Source organism: Suncus etruscus, chromosome 6 (assembly GCF_024139225.1).
Source record: "Suncus etruscus isolate mSunEtr1 chromosome 6, mSunEtr1.pri.cur, whole genome shotgun sequence".
Lineage (NCBI taxonomy): Eukaryota > Metazoa > Chordata > Mammalia > Eulipotyphla > Soricidae > Suncus > Suncus etruscus.
The window spans coordinates 63,546,651-63,553,334 of NC_064853.1; the positions used below are offsets into that span (position 1 = coordinate 63,546,651).

General features: G+C 33.2%; 2 non-coding genes across 2 annotated transcripts; both read right to left on the reverse strand.

Moving 5' to 3' along the window:
- Positions 1-543: 543 nt before the first annotated feature.
- LOC126012312 (U6 spliceosomal RNA) lies at positions 544-651 on the reverse strand. The gene has a single exon (XR_007496829.1). It is a non-coding gene; the product is annotated as a U6 spliceosomal RNA (small nuclear RNA).
- Positions 652-3,489: 2,838 nt separating this feature from the next.
- Positions 3,490-3,594, reverse strand: LOC126012388 (U6 spliceosomal RNA). The gene has a single exon (XR_007496880.1). It is a non-coding gene; the product is annotated as a U6 spliceosomal RNA (small nuclear RNA).
- Positions 3,595-6,684: the final 3,090 nt, after the last annotated feature.

A 6,684-nucleotide genomic window follows, 5' to 3' on the forward strand; every position in this document is an offset into this window, starting at 1 on the left:
GAACTGGTATTTACAATAATTTAATTATAATTTATATGTATATTATTCTACCAAAACATTCATTAACAGGATTCCCGCTACTCTCCATCAGAATTCCATGGACTCTTTCTAGCCATCTCCTTCAACATAAGCTCAGTTTCAGGCAAAATATTTAATTCTTTTTATTTTAGCCATTTGTGGCTCCCTTTATTATTTCTTTATATGACACATATACACAAAGAGATGATTAGAGATAACCCACTGAAATTCTTTGAGATTGTAGATAATGTATGAGTTACAAATTTTTAAAACTACATTTTGTAATTTTATAATATATAACATTTAAAATTTGTGGTATATATAATATGGTAGATTTTTTAATTGACATAAAATAAATAATTCTTTCATATATGCTTTAGTAAGAATAAGGAGAGATAAAAATTTAATTAAGAAAAATCTAAATAGGTCTATAAACATAACAAAGTGTGCTTTATCCAAGAATATAATATAGTCTTCTTTTAAAATAGATTATAGGTATTATTAAATACTTGAACTAATAATTACTTTTATTTGTAGCCTCTTAAGGGAATTTGTATACTTCCTTGTGCAGGGGCCATGCTAATCTTCTCTGTATCCTTCCAATTTTAGTATATGTGCTGCCGAAGCAAGCACGAATTTGTATACTTTCAATGATGATTTTATATTTCTTTTTTTCAGTTTTTATTTTGAGCCATACTTGGTAATATTAAGAGGTTACTCCTGGCTCTATACTGGTGGTGCTAAGGGGAAATGTAGGATATCAGGGATGGGCCCTAGGTTTGTCTTTAGATTATATTGTGTGCTGCTAAGAAATAGTATGTACTACAACTGGGGATTTGAGGGACAAAGTAATTGTATTGTACATGGGTTCAGTTTTGTTTTTCTTAATGTTCTTTGGCTGAAAGTTCAAGGCTGGGATATCATCGATGGGACTACTGAGAATTCTGTTTATGGGTGATTGGGCTTCCACTGTAACTTTACCCTGTCCTCTTTCTTTGCATCTTTGTTGTCATAATTAAAATAATAAAAAAAATTAAAAAAAAAAAAGAATAGGAGCAAGGAAGTTCCAGGATAGTGCTTGGTAGATAAGCATTAAGAACATTTAAAGTTACAGGTATATTTTGTAGAAAAGTTATGTTTATGGAAAAGACTGATATTTTAATTTTACACTTTAAACTTTATTGCTATGGGAATATTACCTGCCTTTGGCTAAAAGCAGAAGCCAGGAAAACAAAGGGTAACCTATGCTCTTTTGTTTTTATTTGTTTTAAGAAAGAGGCAGAATGTTACCCCATCTCCCATCTTCTAGATAACTTTGCCTTAGGGTAAGACCTGTCCATTTCTGGGAGGGGTCTTTGGGAAGATCACCTGAGGCTCAGAGAGAGGATTTGGAGAATTGATTGGGAGAGAAGATTCAGCAAGAGGGGAGCTGGGAGGATGGAGGTAGAAGAAATATGTTAAAATTACAGGGACAATAATGGAGATGGCTTAAAAAGTTATGATAGGCCACACATGTGGTGGCTAGGGCCTTGAATAAAACTAATGTCTTCTGAAGCCTGGCTGCTGTGGATTTTCTCACGGCCACTATCCTGAACCTGCAGACCCAATGGCTGGAGGGGTGGAAATGTGGCCTGGCTGGAGGAGAAAGACCTCTCATCCTTCATCTCTCCATCTACCTCCATGGAGCCCCATCCAAGGACAATAGATGTCTATGAAAAACATCTCTTCCATTCTACCTCTAATACAAGTATTTTCTTAATGATGTTTGGTTTAATTTAGCCATCCAAAGGAAAAGTATTATTATTTTCTAACATTTTTATGTTGCTGATCATAGATTTCCTCAGGATTTTTGAGAGTTGTTTTTATAAATCATGATATTTCATATTAGTTGTACATGTTTTTAGGAGTGCCATATCCTTCTTAATCTATAAAACTCATAAATATTGGGTTTTTGGAGGGGTTTTTTTGGTTTTGGGTTTTGGTTTGGGGGCCACTTCTGGAGGTTCTCAGGGTTTACTCCAGACTCTATGCTCAGAAATAGCCCCACTGGCAGCTCGAGGGACCGTGTGGGATGCCAGTGAGTTTAAGTTATTGACATTCATTGGGACAATTTACATGAAGAAATTCATTTCCTTAAATTTGTAGAAGTTGAGGAATTGCGAAAATTAATTTGTTTTTCAAAGGAGAGCTTTTAATGGTACTGCAACAAAACTAGTTTCAAGAACATTAACTTTCTAAACTGCTCTTATCCATGTGGTTTCATATATTTTTCAATATGAACAGTGTTCTTGGTGAGTTGTTAATTTTATTAATATCTTGTATTTTTTTACAATATTCCTCCAATTTCTTCTGGACTCTAGAGCCTCAATTGTTGGAAATGTTGTTAATCTCATGGAACTTGCTTTGTATTTTAAGTTTCTTCTTTGCTCTTGTTTACTGCATTCAGGAATCTAACTCTATCTTTGGCTTTTGTAATTTTGATCAAAATGTGTCTTTGAGTTCTTCTGTTCTGGTTTATTTTTCCTGGAACTTTACAACCTTCTTTAATATAGGTTCATTTATTCCTCTCTGGAAATTCTTTGTTATTATTTCTTTGACTAGAAGTTATTTGTTGACCTCCTTTTCATATTCTTCAGGGACTCCTGTGAATCTTAGATATTTCCTATATAATATGTCCCATAATTCCCTGGTATTTTGTTCCTTTTTCTTCAGAATTATTTTATCTTCTTTTGTTTTCTGAAAATCTCTTGAGTTACATCATAGATATTATTGATTCGTTCCTCAGCTCCTATCAATCTCCTAAAGAGGCCTTCCATTGAATTTTCTCTTTCTGTCATTGAGTATGTTATTGAGATTACTTATTTCTAATCTCCATTTTCTCATTTTCCTTCTCATAATTTAATTCTCTTAATTGAATGCCTACAGTATTGTTTCTTCAAGAACATTAAACATCTTCACTCTGTTATCTTTAAAGTTCTTTAAAGATATCACTTCTCTGATAGCTTCTTAGGCTTTTACACTGCACCAAAATGATGGTCTCTGAGAGAAATGAGAAGTGTTCTTATTTTTTAAGGCCCAGTCCTTCACATACCTGGACCTTTTTCTTAAGACTTGGATATCAGATTTTGCATATTGTATTCCAAATAGTCTTGACTCAAATTTTGTGCAAAACTAAGGCTTGTGAAAGTGGAGGGGCGGAGGTGCTGTAACACTATTATCATTTTTGGCAATTTTATCACTTTATAATTGTTTGGCAACATCTCTGAATGTCTGAAGCTTTGACTCTGGTGTTATCTATAATTCCTCTGGTTAGTTAGTCTTTTACCTTTGTCAGGACTCCCCAACTAGATTTGTGCATTGGAGAACTGAAAGCTAGTGTTGGGGTAACTGGACCCTACCATTTTAATATTATACATTTCTACCAGTATCTGTGTTTATAGGCTTATTATCTCTCTGTATTTTTTTCACTTCATCCTTAGCTCAGTTACCTCATTATTAGTAAATCATTGCACAAGGGCCATGCTAATCTTCTCTGTATCGTTCCAATTTTAGTATATGTGCTGTTGAAGCGAGCACCCATTATTAGTAAATCATTTATGTATGTATTTATTTATTGGTTTTTGGGCCACACCCAGTGATGCTCAGGGGTTACTCATGGCTATGCACTGAGAAATCCCTCCTGGTTTGGGATACCATATGGGACGCCGGTGGATAGAACTGTGGTCTGTCCTAGGTTAGTGCATGCAAGGCAAATGCCTCACTGCTTGCACCACTGCTCTGGTCCTTAGTAACTAATTTAAATATTATCTTTTTTTCCACAATTCTTTGGAATTATTAATGCAATTTTCACTTTGTTTTTCTGCCAGCCACTTCCATACTGAATAATGTTCTATCCCAATAATGCCAAATCCTGGTTCACTTGGCACTTTTCTCATATTTTGGCACTGATTTCTTTTGTCATAATATTTATTCATGGACATTATCTTTTTCCAAAGTTTGTTAGTGAGCACCATCTTCAGGTAAATAACTAATTGAAAGGTCATGTTTAAAAGGTCAGGGATATCAGATACACTTATACTAAAAGAATCTCCCAATGACTAAAAGAATTGCTATTTAAGTGCAATGGGAGATATATATGAAATTAAATTTTCTGGTAATTATCGTAAATTTAGTTGTCTTAGAAGAATATTATTTCTGTTATTCTTTCCATTCCAAATTAATATGAAAAGTTAGAATTACTTCTTAATAAAAAAATAAGTTAATATAAATTTCACAACCATATCAAATAAAATTTTCTATATTTTATTTTGGTTTGGGATTTGGGGTTATACCCAACTGCTCTCTGGAGTTATTTCCTGTCCCTCCACTCAGGAATTACTATTGGTGGGTTTGGAAAACCATATGAAATACCTGGGTTCAAAACAAGGTTTGGTGAGTGCAAGGCAAATGCCCTAGAACTATTTTCTGCGTTATCACTCAGAACCCACATCCCACACACCCCAAAAAACATGTTTTATATGTAGGTGCTGAGGAGGGAGATGGAGAGCGTAAGAAGGAAGTTAAGAAAACCTATGCTCAAAGGCAAGGGTAGGCCCAGTACATATTCCAAAGTTAAAGTAGTAAAATTCACCACTCAAGATGGGATATGTGGGAAATATTTTGGTGTAGATACATTGTTCTTGGACTGACAACTTACCTATGCCTAATAACATTACAGTTAATGTCAAATGAAAAATTAGGATTTGCCACCAGTTACTATTTTTACGGTCTGTATTTTAACAGAAATATTGCATACTGAATATGAAAACTTAAGTTATTTGATGAAGGTGAAGATAGATTTTATGCATAGTCTTGCCTGTTTTTTTACCTTTTTTTGAAAAAGTTATTATTAATTTAAACCAGTAAGTTACTAATATGTTTTTAGCAATATAATTGAAAACAGTTTTAGTTTAATTTGTGATAGGTTAACATGAAATTTTTCAACCAGAAGCCTCAAAAAATTTTTAACTGGTCTCATTATTTTATATTTTATATAAATCTTTTGATTGATTTTTTAAGCCTTAGAAACCTCCTGCATTTAAAGTGGATAGTCTTTAAATACCTGAGCAACAGTGAATAGCAAGGAAGAATATTCAGCAAACTTTTGAAAATCATGAGTAATTTATAATTTCTCACCTACATCTCTACTTTTTGACTTTGTGGCATTAAGTCTATATTTAATAATTACCAATATTTATTTGGGAACATATTTGGGTGTTGGTTATATTGGGTATTGGCTATATGTCAAACTATTTGCTCTTCTCACTCCATCCTAAAATATCTGGCACTCTGTGGTATCTATCCCAAAATAAAATATTTATTATTAGTTGATAATATAGTTACCCATAATTTGAGACTTTATACACATCAGATGAGTAAAACAATTCTATATTTGTCCTTTGTTTCTGGATAATTTCCCTTCTTGTGATAGTCTGCCATTTCATATAACTCAGAATAGGCCTCATCTCATATTTTTATATTTTGTTTTGACTCATAGTATTTCATTGTGTATAGATACCATAAATTCTTTATTAATTCAGCTGCTATTGGAAATTTGTATGTCTTTCTATTCTGGCTATCATGCATACTAAGCCCAGATATGAACACAGTAATGCATATATTTTTCACATTAATGATTTTTGGGGATCAATTTTAATAATAATTTATATAAACACCATGACTAAAAAGATGTTTGTAGGCTTTTTTTTCAGGGGCTGATTCTGGGGCTTTTGGCTTCAGCCATATACACTGAATAAAGTTGTTATCTTCTGGAAAAAAATAAACAAGATAAAAGATGTTTGTAGTTGGGTTTCAGTTAAAAAAAAATGTACACCCCTTTCACTAGTGCAATCTTACCATAACCATTACCCCCATCTCTCATCTCCCCCATCCCCTGCCTATATTTAAAATAGGAATTCTTCTCTTAAAATAGTAAGACTAAAGATAACTTATATGATTTGTTGCATACTCAGATCAAAACATCACTGCCAGGTCAGTCTCAGAGATGTTTAGACAACCATTACTGGCACAGATAAGAGGAGAAAGAGACTCTTATTCACTGCTAGTGGAAAAGCATATAGACATACCTCAAAACAAACAAGAAAAACAAATTTGTAATTGAGCTCCCATAAGACATAGTGATATCAATTCTGAGAATATAAATGGGGGACACAAAAGCAGAACAGAGAAAAACATATCTGCACTATTATGTTAATTTCAGCACTATTCACAATATCCAGAATGTAAACAACACAAGTGTCCAAGAACAGAGGTATGAATGAAGAAACTTTGGTGCACCTACACAATGGGAGTATGTGGGTATTATTGTGCCAAGCAAAATGAATCAGAGAAAAAGATATACACATAGAAAGATCATGTTAATCTTTGTGGAATACAAAAATGCATGGTAATAATAATAGAAATGAGGGCCAATCAAGAGATCCATTGTAAAAACCTTGTCACAGAGGACAGAAAAAGGACCAATAATAAAAAGTTTCTTATTTCTGGACAAGAAATAGGCACTTAAAGGAGGTAAAATGGTATGCATAATACGCCATCTGTAAAAATATTGCAAACCAAAGGTTTATTAATTAAAATAGGGAATATAGAGGAATAAGTAAGAGGAGC